The sequence below is a fragment of the Corythoichthys intestinalis genome, chromosome 10 (assembly GCF_030265065.1).
Source record: "Corythoichthys intestinalis isolate RoL2023-P3 chromosome 10, ASM3026506v1, whole genome shotgun sequence".
NCBI classification, from domain to species: Eukaryota; Metazoa; Chordata; class Actinopteri; order Syngnathiformes; family Syngnathidae; genus Corythoichthys; species Corythoichthys intestinalis.
Genome location: NC_080404.1, coordinates 9,351,709 through 9,368,082, shown reverse-complemented (window position 1 = coordinate 9,368,082; position 16,374 = coordinate 9,351,709). Strand labels below are relative to the sequence as shown.

General features: G+C 38.0%; 1 long non-coding RNA gene across 1 annotated transcript; it reads right to left on the bottom strand.

Annotated features, from left to right (window-relative positions):
- Positions 1 to 12,525: 12,525 nt before the first annotated feature.
- On the bottom strand, positions 12,526 to 14,763 carry LOC130923247 (uncharacterized). The gene is made up of 3 exons (XR_009064678.1): positions 14,706 to 14,763; positions 13,371 to 13,422; positions 12,526 to 13,055 (listed from the first exon to the last, which is right to left on the bottom strand). It is a non-coding gene; the product is annotated as an uncharacterized LOC130923247 (long non-coding RNA).
- Between the last annotated feature and the right edge of the window lie 1,611 nt (positions 14,764 to 16,374).

Sequence of the window (16,374 nt, the reverse complement as noted above, 5' to 3'; positions counted from 1 at the left end):
ATTCATAAAGACCAGACCGGCTTTATTAAAAGACGAAACTCTATAAACAATATAAGACGCTTGTTAAATCTTATTAATATTGCACAGGATTATAAATAGAAAGCAATTATCCTCTCTTTGGACGCAGAAAAAGCATTTGACAAAGTCAACTGGATTTTTCTCTTCAAAATTTTGAAAAAAATTTGGCTTCGGTGAGCCATTTATCCGTTGGATAAAAATATGCTACAATGCCCCAAAAGCCACTGTCAACACAAACGGGGTCATTTCACAAAGTTTCTGTCTTCAAAGGGGAACTCGACAAGGCTGTCCACTCTCACCCCTATTATTTGCTCTATTTATTGAACCATTAGCAATTGCAATAAGACAAAACGTTAATATCAAAGGGATCTGCTCGCAAACATCAGAACACAATATTAACTTATGCGCAGACGATATACTATTATATCTAGAAAAACCAGAATCCTCCCTACATGAGATTTTTGAACTAATAAAGACATTTTCACAAATATCAGATTATGCTATAAATTGGTCAAAATCAATTATAATGCCCTTATCAACAAACTCATGGAATCCTGCAGATCAAAATCTAAATCACAATATTCCAATAGGGAATATAAAGTATCTTGGAATCAACATTTCACCAAAATTTACAGAATTAACTAAACTAAATCATACACCCCTCTTAGCAAAAATATGTGAAGATTTGACACACTGGAATAATCTACCCATCTCACTTTTGGGCTGGATAGCAACAGTCAAAATGAAAGTATTACCACGATTAAACGAGTTGTTCTCAATGATCCCCTTTAAACCCACTCAAAAATGGTTTCAAGACCTAGACTCAGCTGTCACAAAATTCTACTTTAAGAACAAGAAAAACAGAATTAGCCCTGCCAAATTGCAAAGAAATAAACCAGAGGGGGGTCTAGAGGCCCCTAATTTCCAACACTATTATATAGCAAATCAAATACAATATCTTATTAGGTGGTTATATCTTAACATTGAACAACAGTCATGGCTAGAATTAGAGCAAACAGACTGCAACCAAATACAATTGGCAAACCTCCCCTTTATTAGTTCTAGTATTAAGCACCATAGCTGCTTCAAAAACCCAATGATAGCATGTATGGAAATTACGCAATCACAACAAGCCCCGTGTAAATTTTCACCAATCTGGCACAACCCAGACTTTGGAGTTAATAAAATTCCTATTTATTTCAGCACATGGGATGATACGGGAATAAACCAGTTACAGCATTTGTTTAAAGATAATACATTCATGTCATATGGAAAAAATACTACAATATTTCCAGATCAAAGGGGTCAATTTCCTTCAATACAATAAAATCAGGGCAGCCATCAGAAGCAAATTCCCATCACTAACGGCTACGTTAGACCCACTACCTTTCGTAAATAAAATAATAAATATCCATCCTCAACAAAAAAATACTTTCAAAAGTATAAAAAGCCCTCTCATGTAACAACTCTACTTGCCTACCAATCGAAAAATGGAATAACGAACTTTCGGTAACATTAGATAATAACTATTGGTCCAACATCTATAAAAATACATTTATAATGACAAAGAATAAGAACATTCAGCTTATACAGTTCAAAATACTGCACAGATGGCATATTACTCAATCTAAAATGTACAAAATGGGGTGCTCCCAATCAGATAAATGCACAAGCTGCAACGAAGATTCTTCAGACACATATTTCATGCTCTTTGGCAATGTAAATCAGTGCGAGAGTTTCGGTCACAGGTAACGAAGAAACTCCCTTTCCTATTGAACTGCCGGATTCCATTGTCTCCAACTCTTTGTCTGCTTGGCGATCTGAATACAGTGAATATCTCTAACCATCAAACCCGTCCACTACTAGCAAGTTTAACGATAGCCAAAAAAACAATATTGTTGAATTGGAAAAACAAACAAAACATTAGCATTAACCAATGGCTAAATCTAATCATTGAATATATAACATTAGAGAAAATATCTGCCAAACAGACAAATAAAATGAACAAATACGAACAACAGTGCGAAACAGTCGCAAGAATGATGAACATAGAATAAGGATTCTCTCTCGCCTGCGAAGGAATGCCACAAAAAGAATAAAAATGTATACATAAATTGATGTATGCGGTGTGTCCAGGGAAGTTGTATGCATCCTTTTGCAGCTGGAAACTGGATATGTTTGAATCCGAACTGTTTTATACACTCCCAGCAGCATGTAGTAAATAATTTTTCCTCCTTCACAGTTTAGTCGGTCAATGGGTTTAATTTACAAAGAAACCCATAGACAATTTGGTTTCCAGCTGCTGGGGAACGTATGCAACTTTCTTGGAACACCCTATATATTACTTATCAGACTTGGAACAATTAAGGAACTGTGCTTAAATAATACACTTCACTGGTCCTTGGCATACATCTAATGGTGTTTCATAAACCTCTCCTTCTGTCAGCTTTACATGTGGAGTTTGTTGGCGTCCTGCCCTGGGCCGTCCCGTCGCCGGTCTTGGCCCCCGGGATTTCCGGCCGGGGCTTGTCTGGTTGCGTCTGGCTGTGCGGGGGTCCCGTCGGGCGAGCGCTGGTGTCGTGGACGGGTGGGGGTGCCGCGCGGGTGCCGGTCTGGGGCTGCGGCCCTTCCCCGGCCGGCCGGGGTGGGGTGGGGGCCGGGGGGTGTATGTAGTGGCCATGGTTCTCTCCCGGGTCCGCCCGGCCGGAGCTGCGTCCCCCTGTACCGGGTGCCGGGGAGGTGCCCTCTGGTGTCATACCGCACGCCCCTCCTGGCCCGGGGGTGGATTGTGGGTGGTGCGATTCCATCCCCTTGGCTTGTCTCTGGCCCTGTTTGCCTTCCTGGGCCGCGGCAGCCGCCGCCGGCGGGGTCATCAACGGGGCCTCTTGGGGCCCGCGGGGCCTTGAGTAGGGCTTGCTGTCCCTTGCCGGTGGGGTGGACGTCACGTGGTCGCCGGCACTTGGCGTGGCGCCTGCTCGGAGTGCGGGGTGGGTGCTCGGTGGGTGGGGGAAGGGTGGGCGGTCGCGGAGGCGCCGTGGGTGGTCTGGGGCGGGGATTGATCGGGGCCCTGACGCTTCTCCCGCCCTGCGGCCGGTGGTTCTGGTGGACGGGGCCACGCCCGTGGGAGCCTGCCTCTTAACTCACGCACTTCTCACCGATCCTGATTATTTGATTCAGGTTTGTTAAAGGAGGGAAACATGGAAAACAAGATGGATAGCAGCTCTCCAGGACCGAGCTCGCAGACCCCTGTCCTATGGTTACAAACTGTAACTATAAAATGAACGTAAAGGCTGGTTACAAACTGTAGAAGTGCTCTTGTTACCTGTAGGCTGTGCTTCGTGTTGTATCGCGCTGTGCTGTAATTCCAAGTGGTTCCTTGAATTGGATGTGGAGTTTTTAGCGGTTGACAGTCTTTTTGAGGCAGCCAAAGTTCGCAACGCACATTTACTGAATAAAAAACTGACTGTGTTTCCAGTGAGCAAATGCAGCTGTTTGTGGTATTCCTCCTTCTTCTCTCACTGTGTGCGTTCTGACGAGGTAGTTAGGCTGTGTTGGCTGCAGACTCCACTCACAGACTCACACAACATGGTAATACACGTAACTCTTTTTTTTTTTGTCCTCCGATTAGAAAACATGACAAGTGATCACACTCCCAAGCTCAAGAGCAACATTTCTATGCAAAATGCTTTTCGTACATGACTACAGTATTCTTCATTCTTCGCACATTAGGGGGCAATAACAAAATAGTAACATACAGGCACTAGGGAAATTAACTTTAATCGGATTACTGGTTTGGAAAAATGAACGCATTTGATTGCTCGTTACTGAAAGAAAGTCATCAGATCACAGTAACGCGCAACACCGCTGGTGTATAGTGTTAGTGTATTGTTGAAAATTAGTGTAGGAGTTTTGGAGCATGAAGTTATTTTTTTTGTCAGTTGTAGGTAAATGGTGTTATACTTGTATAGCGCTTTTCCACCTTTGAAGACCCTCAAAGCGCTTTACACGATCTCGCTATCCACCTATTGGTGACGCAGCACCAGCAGGAGCAATGTGAGGTTCAATATCTTGCTCAAGGACACTTAGGGACACGTGTTTTGGAAATACTGAAAAGTATCGCTCATTGAGTTGTGACAATTGTGAAAAAACTAATAAGGCACTTTGATGTTTTTCACTTGTACTGTATATCATTGGAACAAATTGCTGGTGAGACCCTTGGTCTGAACACATCGGATATATTCTAGGCAGACAAAATCGTCAAAGTGCTCCTCTAAGGATGATATGTTTTAAAGAATTTCAGTTGTGACCTTTTGGTTTAAAGGCACATGTTTCAATGGACCTTTTTCTACTGCTTGTAGAAAAAGGTCCATTCAAGTGCCTTTATTACATTGGAAAAGAAGCAACAATGTGCTCTTTATTGTGGAACAGATTATATTTATTGTTGCTTAAAGTATTATATTGTTGTGACTCAAGAGAGGGGCAACACTTACGACATTTAACAGTAATTCAAAGTGCATACATGAAAGTTTCTTCACAACACAGATAGCTTTTAATGTGTGCAAGCTTGATCTGACAAACTCCACAATACAGGGTGTATTTCGAACGGATAGCTTCTCTAGGGAGCTGGTGCTCTGCCATCAAAGGTCTAAGAAATATTAAAATAAAAATCGATGCGGCACCTTTTAACTCTAAACTGTGCAGCAATCTGCAGCAGATGCAGCAACTCTGAGAAAGCAAACTTAAATATTACAGGTTTTTTTTTTCTGAAAATGATAAACCACATCACAAAATATTGCAACATCCAAAATGACTGTTGTTGCAAAGCTCAAATTGGTACATATTGTTTTACATATTTTTTTTAAAAATAGATCGCATGACAAGTCAACATGATACAATTTAAGCACTAGAGATAAGCACTGTAATATCGAAATGTGTGTTCTTGCTCTGTGGTCTGTTTTATTCAATAGTGAATGACATTACCAAAAGTTGTCACAACAGCTTACACTATCTCAAAGAGCAAAAACCTTTAAATTACAATACCAGAGCATATCTAACTGGCTGTAGAAATGAAAAAACATGCAAACAGCAGAATACCATCTTTAATATGTGTTTATATGTCCTCACTTGTCAAAGCAGAGGAAGTTGATACTTGGAAAGTACTTGAAGTATTTCCGCACTTGAATGTTTAATGGTGCCGAGTGTGGCATAGGTCACGTCGTCTCCATAGATCACGTCCCTCCAAACGTCGGCTCCCCCGTCCCATGTGTCAGCTCAACGGGTGCACGCAACAAGTCCTTCTGCTATTTCTTGTGGCATGTCGTGCGTGCTCCAAAGACTAAATACACAATACTTCAATCATTTCCTTAAGCAAACCACCCTCCATGGGAGACTATTAATGTGTACACATAAATAGTAATATACAGGGAAGTGAATGCTTTAGTGCCACACTATTGATTAGAGTAACAATACATATAATACATGATAACAATTTACAAAATACAAAATAACAATTATTGAATGTGTTTGTTGTTTTTACAGGCACTTTAGGCTTTCATTATAGATATGTCTTGCAAGTATGAGAAAACCTATAAATCATATGTGTATTATATCGTTCTATTGGAAAATAAAGCCATCGATATTTTTGAAGAATGTCGGTGTAATTATACACACCATAGTACAGGAATTACTATATACTGTACCGGTAGTTCATAGGCCAAGTTTGACTTTCATGGAACCGGGGCAAAATAATGTTGATGACCCCGAAACGCAGTGGCATCAATGAAATTAACTTACAATATACAGTGGTATTTCGACATACGATCGCTTCAACCCACAATCTTTTTGACATCCGACGTAAAATTTGACTCGCCAATTGTTTTTAGATCTGACGAAATGCTCGAAATATGACATTTATGACAGCGCCGCAATTTCATTGTTTTCCTGCAAGACGAACACACGGCAGATTTTCTTGTGAAAAATCGACATGGGTTCCGAGAATGTTAAAGGAGGTGGTGAAAAAAGAAAAAGTTGACACTTACCATTGAAATGAAAATGAAAATGATAAAAAAAAAATATGAGCGTAGTATGCACGTCAGTGAACTGCTTGACAATGCAGCTGTAGAGCTTGACGATCCTCCTCCTACCACCGTTCGCTAGTCTTTACAGTATAATTTAAGGTGACAATTATTATGATTGTACCATCGCAAAAAATCGCCAGCTTCGTCAGGATTCCAAAAAACGGAAGTAAATCAACTTCAGAATAGTTTCAGAAGAACAAAATACACATTCTGGAATGGCCAAGTCAAAGTCCAGACTTGAACCCCATTGAGATGCTGTGGCATGACCTAAAGACAGCAATTCATGCCAGACATCCCAGGAATCTGACTGAACTACAGCAGTTTTGTTGAGAAGAATGGGCCAAAATTAGTCCTGATCAATGTGCCAGACTGATTTGCACATGTACATGTATATGTTTGGGCGGTTTTAGTTAAAGCAGACACTGTTTTTTTCATCTGTGTGATTTTGACAAAGATCAGATCACATTTGATGGTGATTTTATGCAGAAATGTGACACATCCCAAAAGGTTCAGATACTTTTTCATACCACTGTAAATCTTACGAAGCGAATCAGGTTTTGCGGCACAATTGCTGTCAATGAAACATTTTCATCAGCCATTCTAGTTTAAATAAATTCGACGTAAATGTTCAAACATTCCACTTTAATGCAATAGTCGTGATTAAAAAAATATAAAATGAAAAGATTTTTCTTGATAAAATAATAGTGTTTAAGTGGACAAACAGAAGAGGAGAATGAAGAATGGAGATACAAAAACATACAGTAATCGAATAGGCTTATACAGTTTACCGATATGGGGTTTTCAAATGCCAATGCCGATTTTGTAAGCCGATATTTGAGGCCGATATATTTTGTTTTCAAAGCACATAGATTATGAAAGGCATTTTTTTAATTGCCTCAACAGCTTCAAATTTACAATGATGACCTGAGATTTAAATGATTAATTCGGTCTTTTGCTACCAAACAAATGAACGCAGCACTTAGTTCATGATTATACACACTCCGCAAGGACAGTACATTATTTTCAAATAATTTAACCCACGAGGGCGTCAGGAGATTTAAACAAGTGAGAGTTTAAGAGGATGCTCACCATGCTAAAGCTAATGCTGCACTAACGCTACGAGTTCGGCCCGATATATCGGCTGGCCAATATATCGGTCGACCTCTACTACAAAGCTATACGTACTGTAAATAGCGTCACAAGCTCATTATAACTTCACTTATTGATGGGACATCATTACTGTTCTAACTGAACAACACCAACACACAGTAGCAATACACTGGTTTAACTCTACATTCATCATGGCAGTCTGCATGAATATTCAATCCAGCATCATGGGGCAGGTAATGGGGCAGGTAATTGTGTGATAAAGAATAAAAAAATATGTTTAAGGTTAGATGGCAATGAATTGGATGACTAAATATGAAAACAAGTAATTGGTTGGGGGGGGGGGCATTAAGCATTTTCCAACGTCCACTCATCTGGAGACTCCTTTAAATAGTAAATCATACATTCTCCATCCAAAGCCTCCTACCTTGGTCAGACTCTTATTGGAGCTCCTCATCTCTACTTCAGATATCTCACTGAGCCAGAGGTTCTGCTTGTTGTGTGCCTCACATTACATGAAAGCTGCACCGCTGCATGTTTGATGAAAGCAGCATGACAATTTCTCGGCCCAGCCACTTGGGAGTCTCATGTGGGTTGTAACGCCATGCCAGCTTCCTTTTATAGGCAGTTAATGGACGCGAATCGCAGGCAGACAGCATGCAAGGATGCAGGGAACCGCCAACAAAGTTCATGCTGAAAGCTGCAAACCATACACTGCTTTTTTTCGGGCTATAAACCGCTACTTTTTTTCCCTCATTTTAAATCCTGTAGTCACCTATAGTCCGGTGCGGCTTATTTGTTGATTTATTTGGGTTAATAGGTAACACTTTATTTGATGGCGGTGTCATAAGACTGCCATAAGACCATCATAATCATGACATGACACTATCATAGGAATTAATGAATGCTTATGACACGTTATTTAGTATCATCCGGCAAATTATGTCACTAACACCATTTATGTCCAACTCTGATCTTTTACATCCATTCAAAAGTGAGATAATTTGCCAGATGACACAAAATGACATTCATTCATGCTCATGGCAGTGTCATGTCATAATTATGATGGTCTTATGACAGTCTACTCTATGACAGACAGACAGAACTACTAAATACCATAACTAGCAATTAATGAAACAACTGGAACAGTAACTGAAGAAATAGTAATTATCACAGAACATGAATTTTGATTGTTATTTACATCTGTAGCACTGCAATGCATGCTAGAAGGCATGTTGGACGACAACAGTGTTGACAGCAGGTGGCAGCAGAGGTTGACTGTCTCCCTCAAGAGAACAGTGATGGCCAAATGAAGCTTCTTGAAGCAATGAAGCTTTGCAGACAATTGATTCAAAGCTTCATATTGGTTCATTTGGTCTTATGACAGTCCTATGATGCCGCTATCAAAGTGTTACCGGCTAATATCTTTTGGTGTAAATATCCCATAATACAGTGAGGACAGCTGCGGCCTATACTCCATTGTGGCTTATCTATGAACAAATGCTGTTTTGTGTCAAATTTGGTGGGTGGCGGCTTATAGTCTGGTGCGCTTTATAGTGCAAACATGATGGTCACGAAATATGATAAGTCAACCAAACTCAATTTCTATCAAACTGTTGTGGACACTATTTTTAAATAAATAAGTAGTAATTTGGGTCTGGAAAACGCCTAGCATGACGTGTCCCAGTTAAGTCAGATTACCAAAAAATATTTTTTTGTCCCAGTATTGTTTGGGCGTTCTTTCAAACATGCAGATCTGCCTCGTTTATTTTGCGCTTTTCCGACACCAAAACATTGGACCCACACATGTCCACGGTGAACCGTGCTGTAAACCAGAGCTCTCTTCAGCACCTTCAATTAATTTTCTAAGTAAATATTTTACTCTTTTATAAACTTTCACATTGCCGTCAGCCAACACGACAGTTTATAAAAGAGTAAAATATTGTAGTTACTGTTATTTATGATGATGGGTGGTAGTTGGAACCACGACTGAGACCAGTGATGGCTGTTCTTATGTCATGTGTGTTCTGTCCAATAAAGTGTGTTGTTTCTTAGGGTCGTGCGGTGTATGGGACACAAGAACAACAAGTGTTTAAAAACAAAAGCCAGTCTCTATCATTGATCGATGTGAAGTAAGTGAAGGTGTTGAAGAGAGCTCTCGTTATACAACTGATTGTTCATTTCCCACCAACAAAACATTCAACAGCGTGTCAAGAGCCAATGTCTCTTGTGTCTTAAATGCATTGTTGAGCATTTTAAAATAGTTTAATTCCCCCAAGTTAATCCATTGAGTGTTCTCCATTCATTTAATAAGGGTCAATTCTGTTTGAAAATGAGTTATGAATTGAAATTAGCTGTGCTGTTTATACTGTAGCATTATTGCAGGTAAAAAATAAATAAATAAGATGAATGCATAACACTAAAGCTAACTACGGTATCACTTCAGTAACTTCAGTACTGGAAGCTCACAATAAATACACTGTAAAATATTATAAGTTGACTTTACTAAAAAAAAATATGCAAACTTGCTGCCTTAAAAAATTTAATTTATGTTGACTTAGATGAATTAGATTTGATTAACTTAATTATTTTGAGTTGGCAGTACTCAAATTAACTTAAAAATTTTGGATTATAGTCACTTGTTTATTGTGAGTTGGCAGTACTCAAATTAACTTAAAAAAATTGGATTATAGTCACTTGTTTATTTTGAGTTGGCAGTACTCAAACTAACTTAAATAACTGGATTACAGTAACTTGCTTATTTTGAGTGTACAATACTCAAATTAACTCAAATAATTGGATTGTAGTAACTTTTTTTTTTTTTTGAGTGCAGTATTCAAGTGATAATTGTGTATTAATTATCTTTAGTTTTCCATTTCATCCATCATATTCAGGTCAACTTAATTTTCTTGACCTAAAAGAATTCCACAATAGAAATTACAACTGCACATACTAATTTTATTAAAAACACATTATCTAATAGTAATGACCCCCAAAACACAATAAATGGAGAACACTCATTGGATTAACTCAGTGGAATTAAAGTTTACTTTAAAATGCTCAAAAGTGCATTTAATGGGAGACACTGGCTCCTGGCAGGCTGAACAGTGTTTGGTTAATTCTCAGTATCAATGAACAATCAGTGGATTAATTATAAACCCACTTTTGCCAACATTTTGCACTTCATACAAAGTACAGTATAAGTACCTAAGATAACCTTTTGCGACAGAAATTACTGAATAATACCTGAAGTGCATCAATGTTCACTCCTATCCTGTGATTTCCAAAGACTAACAGGAGAGATCCTATTTTCATAATTTCAGGACATTAACTTAGCATTGAAGACATGGCAACAAACTAGTTGCCCATTATTTTTATTTATTTATTTAATAGGGACAGTGCACATTGATGAACATCTAAAAAGATGTAAATATGCCAGATTGTAGCAAGTATATGCTAATTTACATCTGTAGTCCCTAAACAGGTGACACAAAGATACAAAAAGGAAAGAAATAACAAAAGATTACAATAAAACAACAATACAATACGTTACTAAGAACTTAAAAGTCAGTGATTGCAAGACTGATTTGCTTTCAACCACTGCTTGAGCTGAGTTTGAAAGTTCGTATTGTGGGACATTGCCTGATGGCCCATTACAACATGAGCTTGACCTCTGGTAAAGCTAACAGTTCTGATTTCTTCAACAATATTAGTGATCACAACGAACTACAATCAACATTGCCCCATGGTTTAAACTGTGCAGCAGTGATAAAATAAATATAAAAATACAGAACTCTTTTTAAAACACACAACTCAGTTCAAATTCAAATTTCACTTTAACACCTGAAACAGTGAACAAGATACCTTGTTTTTTTCACATCACCAGAAGAGTACATGCAAAACGTGTACTGGAGTTATACACCTCAGAAACCTAAAATCTTACCAAGAATATGTGTCTTATTTTTATTCAAATTCTAATTTCATATTAAGCTGTATCGTCTAAAAAAAAAGTCTAATTTCTAGTCAAAAGTATGTCATTAGTAGATATATATTTTTTTCAATCGAAGAAAAAGTAACTTTAAAAAAATCAATTGTAGAAAAAAAGGTTTGAATGTGAAAAAATATTTGAGACTCAGAAATTCACATTTCAACACTTTATTTTTCATTGAAACTGTTTTCTTTGATCGAAGCAATCCTTTTTGTGTTTGAGCCATATTATGGGTAGAGGACATTTGTGTCCAAATCATTCAATCCCAATAAAAGTTGCTTCAATCAAAAAAACTATTTTTAATCAAAGAGAAAAAAATCTTTTGCAAAATTTTTTTAAATTTAAATATATATTTTTTAATTGACGTGTCACTTTTTTTGAAAAGCAAAACGTTTTAAACGCCTTTTTTTTTTTTTCTGAAGTGGAAAAAGTTTTGAAGGCACTTTTTTTCGGTTGAATCATTTTGACACGAAGATACAACTTCAACGCTACTTCCGACATGTTTGAGTGGCAGGTGATTACGCCAATGGCATAAAAGCAGGCAGCAAGAATAATGGCCACCAGGGCTCCATCCAGCCATCGGACTCTGCTCGAGTCCAAGCCAAAAATAGGGCACCGGTAGGGGGGTGTGACATCGGCATCTCACCGGAGTGTCCGCGATGGTACGGTGCCCTGTCTTGGCACACTGGCGGACCCCGATATCACCCCCCCTCCCCGGCGCGGAGGCCGGCTGTTGAGTGGACGGCCCACGAGTGACACAACACTCATTCAAAGCTGAAGTGACAGGGCTCCCGAAGGGGGCTCCCGGTGCGGATGCCGGCGACTCGCCGGTAGTCCACTCGCTTACTGGGCAGGCTAGTGTCGGGCCACTCGTCAGCCACTCACGTACCGGCGCGTCGCGACACTGCGGTTGGACCACGATTGCCAACTATCACGTCAGGGCAGCGGGTGAAGTTCCCTTTGTTGAATGACATTAAGCAGCAGCGCACCATACCATCGCAGGCACTCCGGTGAGATGCCGATTTCACACCCACGTACCGGTGCCCTATTTTCGGCTTGGACTCAAGCAGAGTCCGATGGCTCGATGGAGCTCTGGTGGCCATTATTCTTGCTGCATGCTTTTATGCCATTGGCGTAGTCACCTGCCACTCAAACATGTCGGAAGTAGCGTTGAAATCGTATCTTTGTGTCAAAATGATTCAATCGAAAAAAAGTGCCTTCAAAAACTTTTTCCACTTTAAAAAAAAAAAAAGTTTAAAACTTCATGCTTTGCAAAAAAAGTGACACGTCAATAAAAAAATATATATATTTCAAAAAATATATATTTTCAAAAAAACATTTTAGCAAGAGATTCTTTTTCTTTCATTAAAAATATTTTTTTTGATTGAAGCAACTTTTATTGGGATTGAATGATTTAGACACAAATGTCCTACCCATACTATGGTTCAAACTCATTTCACATTTCTGCTTTTGTGTGCAGTGAAGGTAGAATAAACAGTGCTCTGAAAGTTACAGTCTTGATATATGCAAGTAACCATTTGCCTCAGCTTAAGATGTCTTCGCAAATGGGTAAAGAAGTCTGCTTCTTAACAAGGCTCCACAAAGTTGCACAACTGACAGTCAAATGCAGTTTCTCCACTTTTGTCTGCATCTTTTTGAGAGTGGCATGTCGATAGGTGTACTTTGAGTGCATTAAAAGATTTAAATGTGCAGAGGCAGTCCTTATGAAGACATGGGGAGTAGGGATGTCCGAGTGTGGTATCCATGTTTTAAGCGGTAATGCTTAAGCAAGTAGCCTCTCTTTCCAGCAGAAAATGTGCAGTACTTACAAGTCCACTGCATTAGAGAATACTGCTCTGGTTGACCTGAAAAGACATAATAATTTCAGCATTGAGAACTTGTTAGAAATAAAAGTTACATTTTTTCTTAACAGTTACAAATTAAAATGTCCAATTATTTTTAATCACAAATTAAAATCTGCAATGAATTAGTTTAATATTCACAAACTGTGTAATAATGAGTTATTTTTAAATTAATGTAATTGATTATTTTTTTAACATTCAAATTGAGATGTACAATTAATTTCTTAATCCATCTGTAAAAACATTAATGCATGTTTGTTATCCCAACCCAACAAATACAAATATTAAATAATTCATTGATCAGTGTATGAGACATACCTGTAATTGCAGAGACTGAGGTATGTGTGGACTTCTGACCATTTGCTTCAGCCTGATTGGGGGACGGTGAAAAAGAACACAAAATTAAGGCAACAATTTCAAAATATAGGCACATAAATGACCAACCTTCAACACACCAGGTTGTTATAGCATCGACTGTGATCTCTGCACTCTGAAATGTGATCTAGTCCTCCGTTTTTGCGATTAATGCATTTTAAAACAATTTCAAATTATCAGTGCAGTTTGATCAAACATGGAGGGGGAGCACTGCACATGAAGAAAAGCAAATGGAAGTGCAGATGACAAACACTCTAAAGCAGGGGTCCCCAAACTTTTTCCTGTGAGGGCCACATGACTTTCCCTTCTCTGATGAGGGGCCGGGTCAGTTTGTAACAGAAACAGTGTGACGATTGCAGCAGTGCCTAAATGTAAAAATGTATTGTTTTTCAGAAAGCCACAATTAAATTACCCTTTCTGGATTCTTCACGCAACAAAATAAAATAAAAATAATAACATAATATGATATAATATCATATAATAATGAATAATAATAACAACACTATTAATTAAAGAGATAATAACCAAATAACCCTGTTTGGGTTCTTCACAGAAAAAAAGCCAGGAAATAGATAACACTATTTGGGGGGGGGGGGTTCAGGAGGCCGGACCAAATGTGGAGGCGGGCCGGATACGGCCCGCGGGCCGTAGTTTGGGGACCACTGCTCTAACGCAAGAACCGATTACGTTGGCGTACATAAAGTCTGAGTGTGCATTTAGCTCTTACCTGAGCCGAAATAGACAGGCTGAAGCTGACTTAATTCTAGCACTAACTCTGTAAATAAATCACTTTATCGACATTTCTAACAGTTTTACGTGAGAAAGTAGCCGTGGAAATTCGGCGCTACTCAAGCTGGCCGTAGTGACTAAGGCACTTCCTGTTATTTTCACAAAATAAAACACCCACTAACGATAGAATTACTGTTTTTATTTTGAAAACAGGAAGCGAACCTCCTCTCGGTCCAGCTAACTTAAAACCGCTCGGTAACTGTTTTAAATCGGTTTTAAAAACCTCTCCCATCGCCTAAAAAACGTTACGAGCCCCGTCTGTCAACTTAATCACCAAGAATTCAAAACGCCGGCATAAATGGTAGTCTACCATAAACTGTAGTCTACATTTGTTTCTGAAAATTATGAGGTTACTGTCACGGTCATATAGCATGCTTGCTAGCGGTGATATTTGATGTAATTGACACTTTTCCTCCCTGGCAGCACACAGGCTACTACACTACAACAAGACAAATAGACGGTTTACAAAAGAGTAAAATATTTACTTACCAAATCAGTGTGCTGAGGACAAATAAACCCACAATGGCGAAAATAAATAAGAAAGGTGTTGGAAAGAGCGCGAAAGTAGGCAGGGCAGATCTGCGCATGTCTGATAGAACGCGCAAAGGACACTGGGTACGATAAATTATTTTTTCTAATTTGACTAACTGGGATATATCAAATTAAGCAAGTTCTCCAACCCCAAATTACTACTTACTTATTTAAAAGTAGTGTTCACAACAGGTTGATGAAAACTGAGTTTAGTTCACTTATCAAATTTAATTAATTTGAATGTTAGCATTTACAGTGTACATTACTGTAATCTAATTCAAGTAAATTTGAGTACTACAAACTCAAAATGATCAATTTGCTATAATCCAATTATTAAGGTTGATTTGAGTCCTTAAAATTGAAATACCGTATTGGCTCGAATATAAGAAGTCCCTGATTATAAGACGACCCCCTCTTTTTCAAGACTCAAATTTGAAAAAAGACTTTTGAACACCAAATAAATTTTTAAACAGAAAATAATTACAGTACATCCGAAACAAATGATTATAACAATATTTTTGAGAGAAAAAGCATGTTATTTTGCCTCATTCAGATCTTAATATCTGATCATTCAAATATGTAAACTAAAGTGCAATCACATTCGTAAATGAATGGCTTCTGGTTTTTGAAATCTATATAAACCAATCTATTGTGATAAAACAACAAAATTGCAATAACTGCATTAACCATTAAAATGAAGTCTAACTGTAACTGTAGTCTTGAAACAAATATGAATAAGGAAAAACATTGCAATAAAATAATTCAAACTGGTTAAACTAAAAATAGTAGCTGAGATCTGTCATGACAGAACATCGCTTGCTTCAATGATATCTGGCGCCACCTAGCGTCGTGAATGGGTATAATGTCTAGACTGCGAATATAAGATGACCCCCTCTTATTCAGTGTTATTTCAATGCAAAAAACATTTATATTCGGGCCAATACGGTAATTAAGTAAATTACATCTAATTAATCTAAGTATTAAATTTTCTCAAGCAGCAAATTTTAATTTTTATTTTAGTTAAAGTCATCTAATCATATTTTACAGTGTACAGTGAGTTTAAAAGAATGATTTTGACAGTTCCTTTAATTAAAATTGTATATCCACAAATTGATTCCCTATCCTTTTTTCTTTTTCTTTTTTTTTAATGATACAATACTAGTGTTAAAAATGAGGAAATGTATGATGATGATTGTAAAACCAACAAGTGTCTGGCTAATCATCATTATATAAGCAGTTAATTAAATTACTTAGATGTGCAGAAAGCCAACAATGTCAAAAAAGCCGTAAGGCTCCTCATTGACCATTCCTACGAGAAATACTTACCCGTACATATAAAATAAGTAGGATTGATTGATTTCCTTTTTTTCTTTTTTTTTTTCAATTATATTCTACAGTGGTTGCAATGAATTATCTTTATACTTATTTTGCAGATTAGAATGTTAATTAAACCTTGCCTGTACTGTTTCACAATGGCAATAGAATGAGTTTGGAACTACTTCATTCGTTCATTTGACATTATTTCCCATTGCCACAAAAAAAAATTTTTTTTTTAATGATATCAACAACTTGGAAGTCAACAAAAACAGATGTCGTTGAACTTTGGAGGTTCCATGGCAGTGTTAAC